General features: G+C 51.3%; 1 protein-coding gene across 3 annotated transcripts in view; it reads right to left on the reverse strand.

Annotated features, from left to right (window-relative positions):
* Positions 1-23,861, reverse strand: part of SLC35H1 (solute carrier family 35 member H1) — a 74,916-nt gene that overhangs the window by 6,032 nt on the left and 45,023 nt on the right. The window contains exon 13 of one of the 3 annotated variants that reach the window (XM_075438856.1): positions 14,084-14,172. The exons of the other annotated variants lie outside the window; for them this stretch is intronic. The gene's annotated coding sequence lies outside the window, so the exon portion shown is untranslated. Of the gene's footprint in view, positions 1-14,083; positions 14,173-23,861 lie in introns of those variants that run through there. 3 annotated transcript variants of the gene reach the window in all.

Here is a 23,861-nt window from a genome sequence, read left to right on the forward strand (position 1 = left end):
GACATAAGATACTGTATTGACCCTAGACTAGGCCACACGACCAGTGTATCACATGCAAGCATCCAACATCCCACGTGCTGCCTCTGACAACGCACCTCAGTACCGCACCAAACCCGGACCAAGTCCAAGCACCCACCTATATCCCCGTAACTTCCCACAGCTCCTTCCTAGCATCCAAGAGGCATTTTACGATTACCTCTTTGGGCTGGACAATGGAATAGTCAGGGCATCCAGCCCTCAGCCCTACAGGGAATGCTCTGCAGACGTAAAACGCTAGGGACCAACACCAAAACCTGGCTGCTGTTCCAATGCACTCTGCAGCACTGCATTACCCACAGTCACCAAAAACAAGTATCTTTGGCTGGAATACATTAACATGCATGGCTAATTCTGTAAGGGACATCAACACTGATGAGAGCAAAGGTGTGGGATACCCACTCACATCAAGACTGATTATGATCATAGCCACTGCACTGCAAGTTCCATTCCACAGCACAGAGGGTAGGGGGCAACGGCTCGATGCCCAGATGGATGCCGGTGACAAGTCGTATCCCTCAGGGGTCCATACTGGGACCAGTGCTCTTTAACATTTTCATCAATGACTTAGTGAGATCGAGTGCACCCTCTGGATGCCATCCAGAGGGACCTGGACAAGTTTGTGAAGTGGGCCTGTGTGAACCTCATGAGGTTCAACAAGACCAAGTGCAAGGTCCCGCAGCTGGGCTGGGGCAACTCCCGCTATCAACACAAGCTGGGGGATGAAGGGATTGAGAGCAGCTCCGCCGAGAAGGACTTGGGGGTACTGGTGGATGAAAAGCTGGGCATGAGCCGGCGATGTGCGCTCGCAGCCCAGAAGGCCAGCCGTATCCTAGGCTGCATCACAAGCAGGGTGGCCAGCAGGTCGAGGGAGGTGATTCTGCCACTCTACTCTGGAGCTCTCAGCAGAAGAAAGACAGGGAGCTGTTGGAGCGAGTCCAGAGGAGGGCAACAAAAATGATCAGAGGGCTGGAACACCTCTCCTACGAGGACAGGCTGAGGGAGCTGGGGCTGTTCAGCCTGGAGAAGAGAAGGCTGCAGGGAGACCTCAGAGCAGCGTTTCAGTATCTGAAGGGGGACTGTAGGAAAGATGGGAAAAAATCTTTTTAGCAAGGCCTATTGTGATAGAACAAGGAGCAATGGCTTTAAACTGAGGGAGGGTAGATTTAGACTAGATATAAGGAAGAAATTTTTTATAATGAGGGTGGTGAAACACTGGAACAGGTTGCCCAGAGAGGTAGTAGAGACCCCATCCCTGGAAACATTCAAGGCCAGGTTGGATGGGGCTCTGAGCAACCTGGTCTGGTTGAAGATGTCCCTGCTCCCTGCAGGGGGGTTGGGCTGGATGACCTCTAAAGGTCCTTTCCAATCCAAAGCATTCCATGATTCTATGATAAATGTGTTCTCCAGAACACATACTCTAATTTGGTGTCCTTTTCAGAATCTCAACATGTTTTGCCAATCAAGTGAGAGATGGCTAGAGACATTGATCTGGATGGCACATAGCATCACAGTGTGTACAAATGCCGGAGATAAGTGGCCAAGAGATTCAAAACCGCAGAGGCTTTTGAAAGAGGATATTTAAATCATTTTTATTTTTACTCATGCTGTGAAAGGCTTGTGTAACCAGAGTTACAGGATGAACATATCCCAAGTGCAGGTCCATACCGTGCAAAGCGATGTTTGACAGCAATCTGCCTTTCAGCAAGTCTTCAGCCCTGATACAGAGCACAGAAGACAGGCAGATAATGATAAAATCAAGTTTTCTCACTAATGTCACCCTAGCCTCAGTTTCAACAACAGGGCAGAAAGCCCATTATACTTAGTAAAAGTTTAGTCATGCTTGTTCTTGAAGTAAGTCTCTGGGTTTCCTCTTTCCATTTCCTTGGAATTATTCTCCCAGCAGGGGACTTCTTCCTCTGCTTTTCTTCTCAGATAAACTTGCACACAGTCCAGGTAAAGTTGTTTTTCCAGAGGAATTTCTACCTACACAATGCTCAGGACTGTATGACTAGACATACATTTTCTCCCTTCTTTTTAAGTTGCTTTAAGTTTAATTATTGCCCCCTTTGATGCTGCTGTGAGAAATTTTAATAGAATGCAACAACTGTCATAGCAGGAGCTATTTACAACCTTTTGACTTCTCATGTTCCATTGTTTTCTGCTATCAGACACACGGGGAGGAACAGTATTTGTTAAAGCTCTCACACAAGCATTGTTTGGAAAAAAAGTATTTTCAAAGTCCAGGAAATTTTTTCCTCTAAATCTTCTTTGGTCCAAGTTTCAAAGAAATTTTAATTGCAAACAAAATCTCAAAGTCTGCCTTAGGGAAGAGGGTTTTACAGCCATAACGGTCTCGCTCTGCAGCAATTCATTTCCAAATATGGAATTTTCATGCCTTGTCTACGTGAACACAATATTTTTAATTCGCCTTTAAAAACAATCTCTGAGAGGAGGTGGAAGCAAAGACTTCTTCCTGTGGCCCTGAATACATACGTGATTCCCTCTGCCCAGGCCTGGGAGAAACCATCTCCAAGCCAAGAAGGAACAGAAAGCATGAAGCTTCTCCACACCTGGCACATCTGCAGGCTGGAGTGCAGCAAGCCGCATCGGGCACAGCAAGCCGCACCAGCATGGCCAGCACATCTGCACCAACCCCCAGACAAAGAGCCAGCTGACCACAGCTCTCAGGAGGCTCTGACTAATCAGGCAGAGCAATCAGCTTCCAGTACAAACTGCCGTCCCAGATGAGCATGCAAAAGTTCTGCCTCTGAGTGCCAAGGAGGCAAGTCAGACAGATGGGAGAAACCACAGCCCCAGAGAGGACTGCAGTCCATGTCTAGAGACAGCAGCCACTGTTCTGAGCCCTTGAGCACACCAGGTCCTTCCTGCCATTCAGCACAGGTAGTGCAAGTGCTTGCACAGCCCGTCCATTACACACCAGCCCCACACCAGTCCCTCCTGCTCCTTGGACATTCCCATTGCTCCCCTCAGGATCCTGGTTGCTGCAGTTATGCATGCAACACTCAGCACAGCTTCAAAGGAGCAGCAGCAGAAGGTGTTTCCCTCCTGCCTCCCACAGTGGAAATCTCCCTAGTGATGCCGTGAATGATGCCACCACAAATCCTCCATTGCTCCAGAGGCAGAAGCCTCTGCCACCTGAGTGACAACGCAGCACCAGCAGGCACTGGCCTCTTCAGCCCTCTCTGCCAATTTGATGCAGTGCTAAAGCCAGGGTATCCAGCAGCTCAGGGTACACCCGTCAGCTCTGGCACCACTGGACACACAGACACTGGCACACAGCAAAACACCTGCAGCGCAAACTCCTGCTGCCACCCCACCAAGCCCCACGCATCAGGAGCGCTGGCACCTCTGACCCAACAGGAGAGAGAAGGCTGATCCCAAGGGATGATTTAAGGGATCACAGGCGAGTCACTCTTTCCTGTGAACCTGACAAATTGCCTGAAGTGCTAGCAAAAAAAGCAAAACAAAGCACTTGAGCACTCAGATCTGACAGGGCATGGCTAGTCTTCCCTTTGCATAGGAAAGCTGTATGCTGCTAAACACTGTGCATGCTAGGACCCACCAAATACTTCAGCATAGAAAGGAAATGACGTATCGGTCCAGCTGCTCAAAGGCTTGTGAGCAGAATCATTAACAGCAGAAGAATCTGAATTCTCAACAGCAGAGGGGAGACAAAAAGCCAAGAGGGGAGAAACAAAAACACAACCAAATGAAAAAGAGAAGCCCCACTGCCGTGAGCCCAAATCTGATATAAAAACTGAAAGGGAAAAAACAAGCAATGAATTCAGTCATGACCTGGCAGAAAACGACAAGGGACTCCATGTAGGAAGCAAAATCCATAAATTATAGGAGATTATCTTAGTCAAGGCTATTGCAAGGAACTTCTGAAGAACTGGATTGAGTCAGGGGACTGGCCAAACAGGAACTGAAGGTCAGTGTCAAACTGGCATTAACACCCAGCTGAAGCTGAAAGACAGCACATAAAGGAGACGCTAGCTCTAGCTGGACAGGAGGACAAGGTGACATTGCTGCTCCTCCAATGCCTACAACAATGGACATTGACCCAGCCACCATGCTTCCTGCATAACCTTACCCTAGTCTTGACACCACTGTCAGAGAGAGCATCAGAGATCCTTTGCCCCCACACACCAAGGGTGAGCGGTGCTGGTTATGGGGAAGATGTCTGCAGTCATCACAGTATCTCTGTCACAACTGCTGGGGTAGACAGAGTTCCTCCTGCTGTGGAGAGAAAGCTCCAGAGCTCAGAGCAGGTCTTTAATTTTAGGATCTGGATCGATAGCCTCATCTGAAAGTCATCCCCTTACGCTCTGTATAGAGTCAGAAGCTGCATTCCCAACAGCCTCGCATCTTTTATGATCCACTACTTCATGAGGAGACAAAAACACTTCCATGCAGTAGGGCAGAGGACCTCCCCCAAGCCTCCACAGCCCACCAGAGCTGATCCCCGTGGCACAGCCCACCATCACTCCCCTCCTCGCCTCCTGCTGTCACTTCTTTGGGCCCTGCAGGCCAGCAGCAGTGACAAGAAAGGCAAGGCACAAGTACCAGACTGCCCAAAACAGGGTGAGTGAAACCAAGGCTGATAGCACAGACAACTGGGCATCTGGATAGGACTTTTAAGACAGATTAAAATAAAAAAACGCCACAAAATGGAATTCTCACACTTTGACATATGTGGAGGGAATTGGGTTCTTTTAAGCAAATGTTTGGCAGATGCATGAATTATTTATCATTCAATATTGTATGATTAAATAGAAAATTGAAGATGTTCACAGCTTTCTTGTCTGCAGCTTTCCACGTCTCATGAAAGTCTCCCCAGATTCCAAAAAACAGAGAATAACAAGTGGGTACTATACTGAGCCAGAAGGGTTCAAAGTAACTTCCTTCAATTTGCTCCTCAGGGTTCAAGGTCAGGCTCAGACTCAATCCTCTAGTTAAATAAATGCTATGGTAGGCACACATCCCTTTCAGGAAGGTCTCGCTGCTCCTCACTCCTCTTCCCTATACATTTTAATCCCCTTGGCAATTTTATCCCTGGAAATCTTCCAGTCCTCAAAATGGGAGACTGTGACCCCTCTTTACAGGCGCATCAGATCAAGGAAGTCTCTTCCTGTGGCAGCACACTGCCATTTTGAGACTAAGACTAAGTCAGCATAGGATCACCCACACCGAAGTGAGGAGGTCATGAAAGAGAACAAGAGAGCAGTGAAAAGCAGGACAAGACCTGGGGGAGCTGCATCACAGGTCTCGCACCTGCAGCTTCAGCAGTACTTTCTTCCGGTGTAACAGGACGATCAAGTTGTGCGCAGCCCAGATGAGAAGCAGGCATCAACTTTCTGTTGCAGGTACTTTAGGCCGAAAGCAGCCTGAAGAGGGAAGTGGTTCCTCAGCATCTCAGGACAAGGTCTGCAGCAATAAATAGCTGTCAGAAATGTGGAAGAATGATAGTAATTTGTCTCTCTAATGACAATTTCAGCCTGACCTTTCACACTTAAGAAAACTATTACAATTATTTTATTTTTAGAGGAGCTGATCAAATAAAAATTAGAAACAAGATAGTATAACCGATAACAATTATTTCTGCAACAATACCCTGCCAAAATCTGCTGCTCTGCATCTGCACTCCTCAGCCACCCAGGCTACCAGACTTGCCCCTGTAGCATCCGTGTGGCAGCCAGAGCACCACTCCAGCACACATCACTCCCAAATGCGGTCATCACCACCAAACACCACCACCTGAGCAACACTGTCCTGCCTAAACACAGGCCGTTCTGGATGTGGAAGAAGAGGCTCCAGCCCCAAACCTTCCTGCTCTCCAGAAATTCCTAAGCAAACACACTGGGGAGAAAGGAAGGAACCCTGGTACCACAGAAATTCAGGAACCTGAAGCTGAATGTTGCACAGCCTCATCCCCCAAACAGGAAGCAAATATGCTTTGCTAAGATGCAGCATTACTCAGAATAATCCACCACAGTTGGCAGAAATCCCTGGTAGCTGAGTCTCCTACACAGGTAGCACATTTTGGCCAAGTCTCTTTGGAAGTGTGTGTCTCCAAGAGGAGCACAGCAAGAACTGAGCCACTGCGCACTCCTCAGGGCTGCCCCAGGCGATCAGAGCCCAAGAGTCCCTCCCTGGGTCCCTAAGGATGCACTCTGAGCAGAAACAGGCCAGTAACAAGAAGGTGTTCTTGAGAAAGGGCACCAGAGCTTCACAGACCCAAAAGGGCCTCTGGATGGTCACCCAGTTAGCGACTCTTTCAAAGCAAAGCCCACCTCCCCCTCACAAAGCACAACCAGGAGGAATTTGACCCTTTTGCTGGGACAGGGACCTACATGCTGGAGCAGATGGGCCAGGTCTCTAAACAGGCAATCCTCACAGCACACTGTTCACCATTGAGCTCTAGATAAGGCTTTCTCCAGCCTGTAACAGACTAAAAGACTACGACCTCCTTGTAGGCAACTTGCAGACAACAGCAATAGGCTAAATTTTGCATTCGATCATTAATGATAGACGCATTGTTTATTTGGAATCATTCGCTTCATTCTACTAATCGTATCACCACTACTAGCTTCTGATGATGCACAGCACTTGGAGTCGTGTTCCAGGAGTCAGACGAGAGCAACATGAACCACAACTGCCAGTACCGCAGCTCGGCGGTGTAAGTGCTATTTCACTTCCCCAGGAAAAACAGGCAGGTTTTGCCAAAAGCTGCTCACTGCCTTGCAGTTACCAGTCACGTATACCCTGGATGCCCAACATTTGTCACTCCTTCTGCACACACTGCCAGACATCCAGAGGGAGCCAGTGAAACCAACTGCTGTCCCCCAGGGGCTCGCTTGGCAGATTCAGAAGAAACTGGCACAGCTTTCACATTAATCCCACCCCAAGCCCTTCCTGCACCCACAACCCAACCTCCCTGCTGCAGGAAGAGGAAAACATCACAACTTTGTGCCAGATCCATCAGCCAGGTCAGTGCTGGCCCAGCGCTCATGGCCCCACCAAGCAGCCTGTGCTGACGCTGCCAGGGTGAACAGCCCTGTGAAGAGAATCCCATGGAAACCGGCCTCCCCCAGAGTAGACTGGCCCGTTCTCCCCCTCCTTGCCATAGCCCTGAGCATTTAATCTCCACCTCTCCAGGCACACAGCTGAGGGCAGAGGTGTCCCGATACCACAGCTGTGCAAGCAAAGACCAAGCAACAGAGAGAAGAGGGCAGAAACCCCTTTTCCTGGAGGGACCAGTCCCTCAGGAATGGGGCTGAATCAGGATGGGAACCCCTGGAGATGAGGATGGGGATGCCGTCTCCCCTGGGGCCTTATGTGGCAGAACAGCTACACATGGCAGCACTACAGACAAAACTTCACTTGAATGCAAAACTAGAAGCTTTCAGCATCCTGTCTGGTAGAATAAAATTTTTATATCCTTCCATGCCTGCTAAATTCTGTTCACAAAGAACAAGAAAAAGGAAGTAAAAACCTTAGTAAATGCTGGAAGAGCAGGGAGCTCACATCAACTCCCAGCCCAGCGTAGCTCCTGGATAATCTAGGCAATAGTTTATTTTTCTCTCCAGTATCATTTTCCCAGCTTGATCTCTACTGTCGCAGTATGATGGTTTCACCCCATTAGCCTTGCTTAAAAAAGTGATCCCAGGACTGTGAATGTTATTGCCCACATAAATCAGGAGGCTTTAAATACGGAGCACCTTTAAATAAACAGCTGATGGAAGTGAAGTTCCGGGATCATTATTAATAGCTTTTCATTTCTGTGTCCGCTGTGCTGTGACATTCTTTCCCAGCAGAAAGCCTCCGCTTCCTATCCCCAGTACATCTGATCCCATGAGTCCTCCAGTCAGAATGAATGACTGTACCTTTGTGTTAATTGCGTAGCCCGTTCCACAAATGGAATACTGATATTAACTAGCAAGAGGAGGAGATTTTGCAGAGAAGCAGCAATGGGACAGTTTGAAGAGAGGCACACTAGCCCTACTGCCTTCCCCTGTGGACAGAGGTGAGAGGTGCTGGTTCTCTTGCCTCCTCTTAAGGAAAGGCAGATCCTGGCTCTTCCAACACACCAGTAAACTCCACAACAGGTGACAAGGCCCTGCTCCATTTCTGTCCTGTCTGCCCAGGGAGTGTGCCCTGTACTGGTCAGACCGACCCAGGCTTTCCCTACTCTGCTGCTCCATCACACTTCTCACATCCCTGCAAGCAGAATGATGCTGGCCACCCTCCGCACTGCAAACAACTCCTGGCTGAGTCCAAAGGGACACACACCCTTGGAGAGGCAGCCACCACAGAGCAGCCCCATCAATACCTATAGGTTCTGTTCGAAGACTTTACCCAGCCAGATCCAGTTTATTTTTCATTAGCATACCCTGTCCAGGGAGGAATCACTCTCCTCCTCCACCTTCAGCTATCAGGGGCTCTCCTGAGAGCAGCAAGCAAGAGCACAGCAGCCCAGAGCAGATAAGCGCTCTGAATGCCATGGGCAGATCTAAGGGCAGCAACAGCTAACACTGTAGAAAGGCAAACCACCCATTCCACCCTGATGAGCCTGGGATGGGACTAGACTTCTCAGCAAGAGCGACCTCTGCCACCTGCTCCAGGAGCCTCCTGCTTTGCTGTCTGCTGCCAGCACTGACATACAGGTGCTCACAGTCTGGATTCCCAAAATCTTCATGCCTAGGACCCAAGCAGAGTTGCCAATGCTGCTGATGTGTGAGCAAATTACATCATTCCCCAGGTCTGCGGCTCAGAAGAGAGACCAAGTTTCTCCTTGGAAAGGGTGCTTGGGCTCTCTAAGTCACTTTGCCCAAAGAAAGGAGGAGATGGTCCTGCTGGTTTCCAGTCCCAATACAGCCACCAACATGAGTGCAAGCAAAAAGGCTCCACAGTGGCCAACAGTGCCCTGGAAGAGGCTGGCATGGGCTTTATGGCCTCCCTGCTCTTTCTGTCCTTTACTGCAGAGAGACAAGAACTGAGGGTCCTGCTGCTACACCTCACCCCCAGTTTCATTTTACTGTTCTTGAGTAATGACAGCACATACAGGTCATGCTGCTTTGAGAGAGTATGAAGAGTAAGCAAATCTGCCAAAATGGCCTTTTGCTTCAGTGACCTTTGCTGTCTATAAATCAAACGGGCTGCAGACATCACCAAACGCCAGGAACAGGTGATGGCTTTTGGTTTTACTGCCTGCTGCTTGCTCTTTCCCAAACCCAGTTCTCGGCAAGATTTAGGACACAAGCACCGACACAGGCATAACAAAAGGTTCACCTATGAGAGCGCTGGAGTGGAAGCAAGCATCAGAAACCTGCGGAGTGCGGCTGAACAAAGCTGAAAGAGACCACTACAGACAGGATGCACATTTCCTGAAGGACTTCAAGAGGAAAAAAATTAAAGTGTTAAAACTTTTTCCGGATTTCAGAAGTCCTTCCCTAGCTAGAGTCTGAATCATTGATATCATGCCGGACTACTGCAGCAGAGCCATGTCCTTATGACAAATCAACAAGAAAATCCTAGGTTTCTGGATATGATTCTGCAAGCCAGATACAGTACTAGCCTTCCCTCTGCAAGAAATTCCGACCATTTTGTCAGGTGAAAAAAAATTGATTCCTCCTCCACCCTCTCCAGTGTTGTACTTGCAGACGGTGGACCAGCATCCAGCAGTCACATCAGACCTTTAAGGAAAGGAAATGTAGTGGGCACCACATATGCAAAACAAGACAGCCTCAGTGTGCCACTAGAAAAGCTGCTTTCCAACCACCAGACCTCAGCATCCCACTGAAGCATCAGCTCTCAGCAGAGGACAAATGTGCAAACTGCAGTTGAAAAGGAGAATGTTTCTGAAAGCTTGAAGCATGTGAACACAGCAGACTAGAACAGAATCCACAAGTAGCTTCACTTTAATGTCACTACCAAACAAACAGCACAATGAGGGAGGGACAGACTAGGAGCTCTGGGAACAACCCCTCTGCACAGCGCAAGTCATAAAGGGAGATTATCTGGCCAATTCCTCAATCAGTGTAAACCAGAATCAAACAAGACTGGCATCTTCACTTCATTCCACGATGTACACAGGACACGGTGTGGGGTTTTTTACAGGTCATATTTCATAATCAGGCCCTTTACCTCTGCCAGTCCTGGCAATAGTGAGACTGAGAATTTTCTCTCTCCAGCACACAGGCTTTGAAGGGTCTTTCCTGATGCATCTGCATAAAGCAGAGACCTTGGGGCCTTGTATGTAGGTTCTAATGTTATTATTATCAAAAGGAATAGAGGGACATCGTGAAGTAAGAGGCAGCAAAGCAGCCCAGTGAACAAAGGGAGAAAGAAAGAGAGAGACAGAGAGAGAGAGGGAGATTACAGTAGCAACAGGGAGGACAGAAAAGCAAATGGACAAAGTGCATGTGAAAGAATAGAGCCAAGGAGAGATATGCATACACGTGAGCAAGTAGAATCGTGCTGGAACACGTGAGTATGCGTGCACGCAGGAGAGGGCATGGAAACCCGCACGGGCAGGTGCAGTAATTTGCAGCTCTGAGTCCTTCAGACCCACTGCACATTTGCAGCCTTGCACCGCTTCAGCAAGGGGCCTCCCCTAGAACGCTCCAGTGCAGATGCAGGACTCCTGTGACCTAATTCACACCACCCAGCACACACCCCAACAGCCACTGGGTACTGGTGAAAGGTCTTCACAGTCAAAAAAGATGGAAAGAAGCTGGCTCTGGGTACCCTCACCAGGAGTGCCCACCCTTTCCCCAAAGCAGTTCCATGCTTGAGAGGGGGAGAACTGACTGCACACACATACGCAGACACGCTCCCACCTTCCCACGTGCAAACATGGCTTTCTCTGGCTTTGTCATTCTCACCTACTTTGTCCATTTGCATCTTGCTCTTTCTGTCACTATATTGCAGACCCTTACTGTCTCTCCTCTTATTCCCTGGGCTTTTTCACTTCCTCCTCCCTTTCCATACTCCGCTTTAGCTCGTTTGATGACAATCATGTTAGAACTCACGCACGTAGCCCCAAAGTCCCTAGCGGGTGCCTGAGCAGTGTACGCCACCACTCCTAACACTATGGGAGGTAAACATTGGACTGGCTGAAGGCAACTAGGCTGAAGTCAACTGGGAGCACTGTAATAACTGTCATTACTATTTCTAAATACACTTGGGAGGCACCAGATAGCACAGTGGTGGACTAGATATAAAAAAGATAGAGATGAGTCTCAGCATCAGCCTTTGATCACTCACACGGGAAATGCACGTGTCACCTTGTGGAAGCCAGGACCAGACAGTTGTGTCCTACCTCTGCCTAAGCCCAGCTCAGCTGTGGTTTAAAGAAAATGCCTTTGAGCCTGGTGCTTCATGGTCCCTCCCTCTCATTTCTGTTTCACAGCAGACAGCTTTTCACAACCAGGACAGTGCTTGGTATATGCAACAGACTCAGCTGCAGGATTTTCTAGTTCTGGGACAGCCTAAGGTTGGGAAGAGCCCTCCCTAGAAGCACCAAACCTGACTGGAGCCTGTGCCCAGGAACTGAAGGAAGATTCAGCAACAGCCACAGCCCCCTGAGAGTGGTCACAGGTCAGATCCTGTGCTGCTAGCTCCACCACTGTGATGGACTGAAGCTAATTAACCCCAGCTGAGCTGGCAGCTCACTGCACACATGCAGCCCTGCCCCATGAGGCTTGCTTTCCAGCAGTCAGTTGTCTCTCTAGCTTCTCAAAACAGAAAGCATGCCTGGCAGCATCACAGGCAGTGGCAATGGACAGTGCCCAGGACAGTCTGAATGTCCCTTTGCCATCAGATCCACAGGGCAGAGGCCACATGTCCCAGTGCACTGCCCGGGTCTAACAAAGGCTCTTTTGCAAAGGGCACCAGGCACCTTCCTACAGTGCAGGGATCCCAAAGCGGCACGCAATAACAGATCTTTAGCAGTCCCTGAACTGGGTCTGGCTGGGATGGAGTTAATTTGCTTCACAGCAGCTCACATGGTGCTGTGTTTTGTTTTGTGACCAAAGCAATGCTGATAACACAATAATCTTTTAGCTATTGCTGAACAATGTTTGCACAGCATTAAGGCCTTCTCTGTTTCTCACTCTGCCCCTCTCAGTAAATAGACTAGGGGTGCACAAGAGGCTAGGAGGGGACACAACCAGGCATATGACCCAAACTAACCAAAGAGATATCCCATGTCATCTAATGTCATGCTCAGGAATAAAAAGGGAGAGGAGGGAGCTCAGAGGGGTTAGCTACCTTTTGCTCAGGGACTGACTGGGCATTGATCTACCCATGGAAGGTGGTGAGTCTTTGCCTTTGCATCCCTTGTTTTGCTTTCTTTCTCTCCTCTTCCACTTCTTCACTTAGTAAACCATTTTTCTCTGAACCCACAAGTTTTCTTGCTTTCACTCTTTCTTCCTCTTATCCTTGTCCTACTTGGAAGTGGGGGAGGGAGTGAGCAAGCAGCTGTGTGGTGTTCAGCTCCTTACCAGGGTTAACCCACAACAGTCCCAAAACACACAGCAACACCACTGCTGGCTGTGTTCACTGCCACAGCAGAAGTCAGACTGACCCTGTTCTAAACACATTAACAAGAAAGCAGCAGCCATGGCACAGTGAGAAGCTGCCACGCTGCCTGCACAATGCTTTGAGCCTCTCAGGCTCACGATGTGAGCTCACATCTCTCCTAGAGCAGCCCAGCACCACCAGCTCATCCAGCTGCCATCACCTTCCAGTAAAGCACTCTCCATCCATCTCTAATTCACCAAAGCACGTCAGTACTCTAGGTGCAAAACCAATTCAAGCCTGAACTGATGGTTCCAGCATCCTCTCCAGCCAGACATGTCACAGAAATGTAAACAGCTTTTTCATATAAAGTCCATAAATGCTCACCTGTGTTTGCTACTCCAGCTGGGGAAGGTTCAGTGCTTGCATTTCACTTCATGCCTCAATCGCTTTGTGTGACAAAGGGAAGAAGCAGAATCGTCAGCCAGCATAAGCCAGGACTAACCACGTCAGACCTCACAACCCCAGATCCAGCTCACAAGCTCTTGCCTGCCTTAGCTAATCCATTGCCAAGTCCTGGGCAAGGCAAAGCAAAGCCATATCTACATCTGCAGGGTCAGCCACAGCCCATGGTCACTCATGCTGCGGTCCATGGAGGCTCACAGTTGCAGGTCTGCCCTGCTGCATATATCTGTGGCTTGCCCACTGCCCACACGCCCAGCTGACAAAGGTGCTAGCATCAGCCTCTGCCACATCTGCCATGGAGGCTGTTCATGGCTTGCACAGCCACCAGAAGCTGGGCCAGATCAAACCCACCCAAGGGTTCACCCGAGAGGTGAATTTGGGTGCCAATGCAGAGAGGAGGGATTTGGGAAGGACATGGCCACCTCAGCCTCGGTGAGACTAGCTGAGCCATTGCCCGGTGGAGGATCCTGGTTCTAATCTCGTCTCTCACAGCACCTTTCAAATTAATTTGTTAATTGGCATGTCAGGCTGTGCATACGAAACGAGGATGCACGGCTCCCTCTGCCGGCACGCGGCCCGAGGAAGAGCCCCACGCCCTCTCTCCTCTCCAAAAGCCAGGGAGAAGCCAGGGAGAAGCCAGGCTGCTGCCTGCCCGCAGAGCTGGCCTCGCACCGCAGCAGCGGGCACCACCACCGCCAGCCCGACATCTGGTGTGGGAAGACTCCCCATCTCCCAGGCTGTGGTGCAGGTGAGCGTGCCCAGCAAAGGTGCACCCTGCCTCTGGACAGTATTACTGGAGGAGGTGTTTTATTGCAAAAAACACCATGCCACTGGGGAACAGCCCAGGAGGGCTGTAGCAAACAGGTGTTCAGCTGACTTTTAAAAGTTTAAACAGGGGTGTAATTTCTTAAGAACTCTGCTGATGCTCAGCTGTTCCTACCTGCTTGCTATCAAAAGCTTCAGCTGTATTTCATAAGTGGGAAGGCAGCCAAGCTCAGCAAGCTGGTGAAGTCCATCTCCTGAAGAACACCTCACCTGTATGTCCTCAGCCTTCTTGACTCCAGCCACAGAGGAAACAATTCCCTCGCCCACACATGAGCAATACTGTCACCAACAGCCACGTGCCTTGTCAGGAACAAAACAACAGGGCAGAAAACTTGTTTTCACACTTAAAAAATGGAATAGTGAAAACCCTGAAGGATGCAAGTCCATGGGTAACTTTGGAGGGGGACGGTGTCCTGCCGAGGTTAAAAAGTTCAGTTGCTCACTTTTAGTATGTGGCCATCTCAAACTGCTCCCCTCTAGAGAGGGTGACAGGGTGCTGGTTGTGGAGAGGAGGAGGTGCTCTGACCTTAGGAGCTACTTTTAATGACAAGGATTACTGGAGAAACAGCATTTGGAGGATTTGGGTTTCCAGGAAGCAGCTGCAGTAGGAACAGAGGGAGATAATCCCAATGAGACAGAGATGCAGGGAACTAGGACTGGAGAAGGGAGTACAGCATTCCCAGGCACACAGAGAAGCACAGGACATCCCACACAGGGTCCCACAGCAGCGGGTGACTGCCAGGACAAGGGCCTGGCCCAAGGCTCCCAGCACCCTTCTGTCCTGGGATGGCCAGACCATGAAGGTTTCTAAGCCTCTGGAGCAGCCAAACCTTTACCTGCCCTTCCCGACCCTGTCTCTTGTGAGGACTCAGACCCAGAGGAGCAATTTGCTCCAGAGCCTGCAAGTCAGGAAGCCCAGGCTCCCCAGTCAGCTTACAGCCCCCAAATGACCTGTGAGTAAACAGCCAGCAAGGGGAATCCAGGCTCTGCCAGGGAAGGCAGCAGGAGGGCCCTGGGGGGAGAAGACCCAGGACAGGGCCTGGGGGTGGAAGATGCATGTCCCAGCGTACCCAACTCTGTGCCTCTCAGATGGGCGTGGGGCCTCAGACCCTCCATAAGCTGGGGTCTGCCTGCACACAGCTCCTGAGGGCCGTACCATAGGGAAGGGCACCAGTGGCCAAGGCAAAGGGTCAGGGACAGACGGGTGCCACCAGCAGAGGCTGTGCTGAGGTCCCAGTAGCTGCTATGCATCACGCTGGGGGACAAGGCTTACCTTGGCTGCCCCCACAAGCCTGTGGCTGCAGCACACAGAAAGGGCTGCATGCTGCAAGGTACTGGGTACAGCTCATCTACAGGAATGAGCACCCTCCTGCCAGACCAGCAGCACAACTATATCACACACTTCTGCTCTGGCTCAGTTTTGCGACCAAAACCTCAGGGACACACTAGCTTACCAAAGCAGTGTTTAAATCCTGTGCTTGCTCCTGCAGCTGCTATTCCCAAATGTCTTGCGTCCTCATTGTGCTGGGTATCCACCTTTCCCCATCTACATACACACCACTACCTGCCCATGCCCACATTCATGCATAGGCTTCTGTTAAAAGGCATTAAAAGCTTTTGAGGCTCCATTTATTGCCCAAGATGTTTCTATGGCGACTCCCTTCACATCCTATCATTGGCTGCAGAAAGCTTCTGGCCATCAACAGCTTCGGGTGAGTTGAGGGCCTCAATCTTCAAGTCACCTGCAGTTGTTAATGTCACCATCTAGAGTTAATTAGGAAGAGATTAATAAAAACCTACCTGAAGTGACACTGGTGAGTGAGGCAATGTCAGTAAGTAAAGAGGAGTGATTCTATGCCTCCTTTCCTTTGGTGTTCTCTGGAGTACTGTAGCAGGCAGGAGGAACAAAGAGGGGTAGGGGGTACCTGCAAAAGGGTGCTGGACCAGCAGTTCTGCTTTCATGATTTCCCAATCACCAAGGCTCACACAGGTGCTGTAGCAAGAGCACAGGACCACTTCACCCTAGGCAGTGACTGGCCCTGACCCAGAAACCAGGGGCAGGATGCTCTCAGCTCTGCTTGGTAAGCACCTGGCTAAATGATTCTACAGGGCAGCTGCAGATCTGTGGCTGTTTCTGACAAACATCAGGCGCAGCATCCCTTCTGTTGCACTCACAGCTTCCACCATCAGCCAGCCAGGGCCAAATTCAGCACAGGCAACAGCAGCGACAGAGCATGTGAGACAGGCAAGGTTGCTCTCCATTTGTGGAGCAGACCCTGCATACAACAGTTTGATAGTGGTGTTAATAGGCACTTTGCCCAGAGCCTCAGTCCTGCAGTGTGTGAGCTAAGGCATAGCTCTGTCACAAGAGATCCAAAATTAGGAAGTGTAGCACTGAGTAGAGTCAAAACTGAACAAGCTCTGTTGGGCTTATTTTTCCAATCTCATTCACAGCCCTTCCAGAGCCAGAGTGAGGGGCAAGGAAGTGAATAAAAGCAGAGCAGCAGAAGAGGGCACAGCACGCAGAGGAGGCAAGTGCAGATTTCCCACAGATAAGAGAAGCAGGGCAGGACTGGGAATCCAGAGAAGTGCTGTCATTTGCTGAAAAAAAAGTCATTAGGTTGCAATGAGTATTATAACCTTCACTTGCGTTTAGTGAGCTGTCCTGAGATGGGGCACCCAACAGAAAGGAGACACCTTCATTTTTGACACTGCTTGTAGGTTTAGCAGTAGGGAATGATCCAGTCCAAACCTGGCCCTTGGGCTGCAGCACAGATGGACCAGCTTCAGGCTGGGTGCCTTTGCTATGCACAAGGGCACAACTACCCCCCTTCACAAGAAGAACAACGCAGGGGCCTGAGTTTAGCAGGGTCTGTCCTCCACCTTTTGTTCAAAGAGGCCTTATAGGACCTCTGGGGAGAGGCCTTATAGGACCTCTGGACAGCACTGGGGCTGCCTCTCTTCCTGGCTGGTACCAGTGCGCACACTGGCCACCACAGCGCTTCCCACACTGGAGCCCAGGCACCAGGGCACCGGCAAAGAGCCTGGGTCAGTTCAGCGAGGAGGTGGCAGAGCAGACACTCTCAAACCCAAAGCCTGAAGATAAAAGCCATGCCCAGCCCACTGAGGCACAGGCAGCCCCAGACCAACCCATGCACTGTGAACAGTCTCTCCTCATGTGCCCATCTCCTAGTAGTGATGTGTACCCCGTTGCCTTATGTGCACCAGGTAATGTTAACAGCAAAGGGAGCTCTGCAGCTGCAGCGGGCTCCACACTCGGCTGCCATCTACCATGTGCCAATGCCCACAGTGTCCCACAGGCCCTCAAAGGAAAAAAGAGAAGGTGCCGTAATGCTGTCAAAGAGGCAGAGATACCCATTTGAAGGTAGAACTCAAAGCACACCAGAAGAGGATCAGAGGAACAGCGTCACCAAGAAGAAAACCCACAGCTTCTGTAGGAAAAGAAAGAACCTACACCCTCTGCAGGCGTCCCAGCCAGCCTTGCAGGATTAGGGAAGGCACAAACTGCTGAAGGAGACATCCACTTTTGCTACCCAGACATCGCACTGTAGAACCAGCACTAAAGTTCCATCTAATAACCCTTCTCCAACAGGATAACACAGAATTAACTCCTCTCAGCTGCAGCACAAGACAATGAAAGGAAAGAAAAATGAAGAAGACACAGAACCAGACTAAAGTAAAGTCTGAACTAGTCTCTGAAAACAGGGTTGTTGCAAACGATAAGACTGAAAATTACTGTAATGTGCTGTACTCCTTTCACGGCCTTTGCAAATAATAAAAAGTGATGATTAAATGAAAAAGAAATTGTGAACTGGGAGGATGGGTCTCTGCAGTGGTTACTGACAGGAACAGGTCTCTGAAGCAGAAACCAACCCACAAACTGGATGCAACTGCAAATACAGGTGCCCCACAGGGCTGAGCAGGTAGTGGGCGCCCAACCCACGCTAGGTGAATGGGTGAGTCCCAGTCCAAACCCCTGAAATGGGCTTCCCATATACCAGGTCTGCACAGGAGCAGGGAAGGCTGATACGCAGCCATCTGCCTAAATCCAGCCACAAACACCCAGCTTTTCTGCTGGGGTGGAGTAGGGACTGTGCTTCACAAGCAACATGGCTCACATTGACATGCAGGTGTGACCCCTGCAAATGCTAGAGTAGCCAAATCCAAAGGGCAGAGCTCTGCAAACCCTACGTGCAGCCCAGGGCACAACCACACAGACATCACCCAAGGACAAGGTAAAATGGTGGGCTGGAGAGCAAACAGTTGGCAGGCACCTAGGGTGAAGGGGAGGATGCTCTCAGGGCTACAAACAGGGTCCAAGGCAAAGCTGGTTACATCCCTCTCCATCGGCCACCCCTCCCTGCAAAGAAATGCCATGGATAAACCGGTGGCAGATACAGAAGAGATACAGCAAACAGCAAGGCACTGTACACCATGTTCACCTACCTCCTCAGGCAAGGAATCTTCTTGGGACTCACACCCACCTAATCTTTACATGTAATTTTTCAGAAAGGCAGATCACTCACAATGGCCTATGCCTCAGGATATGTATGGACTTATCTGCAGAGAAGTGTCATTGCTTGTAAACCCAAACACAGTTGCATAACCACATGGTTAAAAGATACGGACACAGATTCATACATGGTTGTATTCTTACGTACAAATACTGTTTAGCAACCTGATGTCGAAAGAACACAAGTATCACCGCAGTATTTCTTCTTCGATCTGTTTTTCTTAACTTTTCAAATACAGGCTTTCGGAATATAAAAATAATTATTTGAAAAATATGTAATTATACTTTAAACGAATAACATCAGATCATATCCCACCTAAAGTCCAGTTTTGTTTCAAAGCTTCCATGAGCAATGTAATCCTTGTAATGAAATAAAGTCCATGGGGTAGCAAAAGGGGTTTCAAACAAATATTCCCCCACAATATTTGCAACCAAATTTTACTACTATGGGCTAGTGACTAGGAGCACGAAAGTAGAATTTGCTAGGAAAAAAGACTGCTAGCTCAAGATCATTTTTGAAGTGCAAAAAACCAAAAAGCTGATCAGACAATATACACAACAAACAGGAAATTATGACCCTGTTCTGAGAATCCTTACACACAAGCAAGGAACTATGGATTTTTTCAAATATGTTATTGCTTTTTAACCCATGAAAATATCACATTATTTGATCCAGAGCTATGAAAAATAGGATTTTAACTATTATTTTTGACCCACTGACAGCCTTTTCTTTTGTTTTTTTTTTCTGGAGACCCGCTAGCTTCTTTTGAAAAAGAGTTTTAAAACTGACCTTGTTTCAGTAGCCACTTTTCTGTCCTAGGTGTGAAATCACCATATCATATTATAAAGTGTCAATGCACAAAAAAGCAAAAGGCATTTATTTATTTTTTTTTTAGGCAGGAACAAAGCTGGCTCTTTTTACCTATGAAACAGCACTTACTTCTTCTTTCACAAGCCCACCAATTTCAACATTGTATTATTCATTAACCAGCATTTCATACAGAGACCAAGCCTCACTTGCTCTGACCCCCACCTCACTGGAGCAAAGAGGTATACATGATACAAAAGTCAGTACAGAATCTGAGCCAGCCTATTCAGATTTTAGTGGGCTCTACCCTGTGCTGCACTCAGGGTACTGTCAACATTTTCAGATATTTCATCAATGAGCAGCAGAACAACCCTTTGGCCCCGAACACAAACAAACACGGTATCAGTACAGGAAAACTGTTTCAGCCTATGTGATACCCAAAGCCTGAGAATCAATTTATTTTCAGCATTTGAAAACTGATGCACCAGGACCATGATCTCCAACCTTGGTAATCATTTGCTGCAAATACTCTTTACCCAGGGCTGGTGAAAGAGGTGGAGAGCATCCACCAGTCTCATAAGGGAAACCCTGGCAAAGCCTGGGCTCTGTCTGAGCCAGGCACGAGACCTGCAATTACAGAGACTGCAGGCTTCAGCCATTCTCTGAACATTAGGTACTCTGCAGAGACAGAAACAGGTCCCAAACAAACAGTCATCATCTGAGATTTCCTTGGTAGCATGCAAGAGTATGGTATTGGCTGTCGTTGCAATGCATGGTATTTTAACAGCCTAGTACTGGCCTAGTAGCAGGGACAGACAGAGGCACATCTCCCTATTTATTTTCTCAGGCCATGCAAGCAAGCTTTGGAGAACCAGAGCTCTGGCGGCGTCCATCCTTCTTAGCCCTCTCAGGTCCAAAGGCTTCCCTGAGATGCACTGCACTGTCTTATGAGGTTAGGTCTGAACTCTGAGCCTGCCTCTCCTTACTGCTACACCATCATCCATTGTAACTGGCCTTGTTCATGTATAAAATGAGGTTAGAAGAAAACACAACACAGATTTCCCCAGATTGTAAGGGATGTCACAACTGTCAGAAATCAAACAAAAAAACCAAAGGCATCTACTGCATCTCTCCTTCCCCTGCTGGCACGGTGAGTGACCGCAGGAGCCTGGCTGCTACAGGATGTGCTCCCAGGGCGCTCAGCAAGATGCACTTGGCGTGGCAGCTCTGGGCCTGGACGAGCTGCTGTAGCTGGGCATGCAGGAGAAGCAGACGTGGCTGCAGCACTTGCGCCCAGAAGGCCTGGGCACAGTCATTTGGGAACCACATTTAAAATGAGGAAAGTGCTAGTTTTAGCAGTCATTTTTAGTTTGTTGTTAGAAAAATGTAAATCTGTATAGAGAGATGTTACCCTGCCAGCTAAAAGGACTTGGGCAGGACTCCTCGGGCATTTTGGCTGCACATTCACACACACCCCTGAGCAAAGACCCTGTGATAACTAGCACGAAGGGCTCTGGTCTCAGTAAGCAAAATGGGGAGATAGCTCTTGGGTAGGAGGGAGCCCAAAGAGGATGATTTAAGATACCACCGGCATAAAAAAGAGCTGCAGCTTTTTAAGCACCCGAGCGCTTTAACTGCAGGGTATGCTGAGACCCTGCTGCTGACAGAGCCGGTGCCGGAGCCCCGGGTACCACACGCCGAGCACGCTGGCCGCGTTCCTCGAAGGGGCTTAAAATCTGCGGCTCCTCCTGCCCTCCAACACCGCAGCGACCCAGCGCTCCCCCCTCCCGGCGCGAATTCCGGGGCACGCCGGGGAGCCGGGGCAGCGCGGCCCGAGGTGGCGGCGACCCCGGCCGCAGCCCGCGGTCCCGGGGCGGCGGGGGGCAGGGCCGAGCCCGCACTCACCTGCGGGGAGCGCCAGCCGCAGCCCCGCCGAGCAGCGGCAAAGTTTGCAGCGCGGCGAGGGACGGAGAAGTTGGGCTCCTCCGCCGCGCCCCGCCGCGCCCCGCCGCGCCCGCTACCCGCGCCGGCTCTTACCTGGGGCGGCGGCCGCGGCGGCCCCCCCGCGCGGGGCGCTCGGCCTCCCGCGGCATCCCGCGCTGCCCCCGGGCGGAGCGGCGCCCCGGCAGCCGAGCGCGGAGCGGAGCGCCCGGCAGCCCGGTCCAGACCGTTGGCCCGGCAGCCCGGCGCGCAGCGGAGCGGAGCGGATCGCAGCCCCGGCAGCCCGGCCCGGCCCGGCCCGGCGCGGAGCGGAGCGGATCGCAGCCCCGGCGCGGCGGGCAGCCCGGCGCCCCGACCGGCGGCGGCGAGCGGAGCTGGCTGCTGGCACGGCACGAGGCGGGGCGCGGGCGGCGGGGTGCGTGGCTGGGGATGCATGTGCGGCGAGAGCCGCCTTCCTCCTCCCTTCCTTCGCTCCCTTCACTCCTTCCCCGCCAGCCCTGCCCAGCCCAGCCCAGCCTCTGCTGGAGACTCTGAGAATGCAGCGCCGCGTCCCCGCCCGGGACCGGCCCCGGGCAGCCAGCCCTGGGGACGTCCCCTAGAGACCGGCCGCGGGGCCCCGCCCGTTCCGTGCCTCGGGACCCAGCTCCGGGACCTGTCCCACTCCTGCCCTCGGGACCCGCCCGGCGCCGGCCGCGGGGACAGCTTCCTGCCGCGGGCCCCCGGGCGGGCGGGGAGCCGCTGCCCGCAACGCGGGCCCTCTCCCCTGCCCTGCGGTGCCGGCAGAACTACGGTGCCCCCGCCCCGGGCACCCGCGTCGCGTCCGCCGACCCCGGTACCGTGCCTGCCCGGGGACGCCCGGAGCTCGCAGGGAGCGAGCCGCGGTGCTGCGGGCAAAGGCCAGACCTTGCCTCCCCCGGCTTAGGCCCAGCCCCTGTGAGCCCAACCGGACAGAGCCTGGGGCTGAGAACGCACAAACTCTGTGCATGGAAGCACAGCACTGGGCCGGGGTGCCAGGGCATCCAGCGGGTCAGCGAGACCCCAGCCCACCCCTTCCTCAGCCCTTGAATGGGGCCAGATCCCGATGGCCCAGTGGCAGCTTGGCAGGGGCTGCAGTGGGGGCTCTGGCCACGACAGGTAGGCTTTAGGCACTGCAGGGGCTGGGGCTGGCAGACCTCCTCCTGATGTGCACCTGGGTGGCCATGGAAGCTGGCATCCTCAGCACCCACCTCAGGTCTCAGGTGCCTGCTCCAGAGCGCTGCTTGAACCATGGCGGGCACCATCCAGGCTTAGCAGCCCTCTGAGCTTGCCGCCTGCGGTAGTCACACACCAGCAGGATTCACAGCAGAGTGCCAAGTTTACAGATCACTCTGGGCATGATCAGGACAGGTGAAGGTGGAAGCATGAAAGAAGCTCAAGGCTGGTAAGGATGCAGTATCATTTTGGGACAGATAAATCTGGCTGTGCAAGTTGCAAGTCAGGGTTTAGCCACAACTCAGGCAAACAGCCCCCAGTAGGACATTTTCCAGTCCCCACTGTCCAGAGTCTCACATCTTACCTGGAGAAAACGCTCTGCTGCTTCCACAGCAATCTCTGGTATTGGACCTTGCAGTCTGGCCCTGGAAGGAACGTGAGGGAACACCAGAGAAGCCAATGCCATGTTGCTCCATGTGTGCAGTGCCTTATGCGGGGCAAACAAATCCTCTGCTTGGCCAATATAGGACAAGAAACAGTGGCAACCCAGCAGCAGGTTATCCACAAACCACCTGGGTCTGGTGCTTCCTGCACAGGCAGGTGGCCTGCAGGTCAGGGAGAGGTGGATGGAAAGCGAAAGAGAGTGGTTTATAACCACAGCATGACTCCAGAAGAAGTGACTCCTCCTTTCCAGGACCAAGCTATGAGCAGGGCACAGACCCAGCAGTAGGCTCAGGCAGCTGCCCTGCACCTCCCCCCCCCTCCACTGGCTGGCACAAGGCTTCCCATCTTCTTTCTACTGCATGACTCCCACCCTCAAAGGCCAATGGGGCCCTGAAGAAGACCTAGGAAATGCTCCATACCAGCCCCTTCAGCCATGGAAGCATCTAGAAACATCCTCAATCCCAGCGTGAGAGCAAGAAACCTCCCAGCTGCAAGCACGACTGCCAAAGTAGATCTCACTTGTGCCTGATGCTCTTGTAGGGAATGGAGTAAAGCCTAGAGCACAGCTGCTCCGCTGCTAACACCGTCTGCAGACAGAGACCTCACTCAATGCCAATCTAGCCCTAGGACAGCTGCTAGGCTCGTGTGCCTCAACGTGGACACAGGCACTGGGAACACCCAGATCCCTTCCCTGGAACAGCCAAGAGGGTGCCCCTCACAGTGTGGTTGCAGCGCGACTGGAGCTGAGGCCACCTGGCAGAAAGCATCCAACAGGCTGGTGTGATACTGGGTGGAGATAGTTCCAGCACTTGTCTGTAGTTGTGGCGCCCTTTTCCAATCTGTTTTTATTAAGACCCCTTTACCCTGTAGACAGGGAAGGTTTGTCTCTCCTGCCATCACATCCTCCCCCGGGTCACAGTGGCTCCATGCTTGATTTAGTTGAAGATGCCCCTGCTCATTACAGGGGGAGTTGGACCAGGTGACCTTTAAAGATCCCTTCCAACTCAAATTATTCTATGATTCCATGATCTCTTGCTGCTACCCTGCAAGGTGCTGATAAGGCCAGCAGGC

This window comes from Opisthocomus hoazin, chromosome 18 (genome assembly GCF_030867145.1).
Source record: "Opisthocomus hoazin isolate bOpiHoa1 chromosome 18, bOpiHoa1.hap1, whole genome shotgun sequence".
Lineage (NCBI taxonomy): Eukaryota > Metazoa > Chordata > Aves > Opisthocomiformes > Opisthocomidae > Opisthocomus > Opisthocomus hoazin.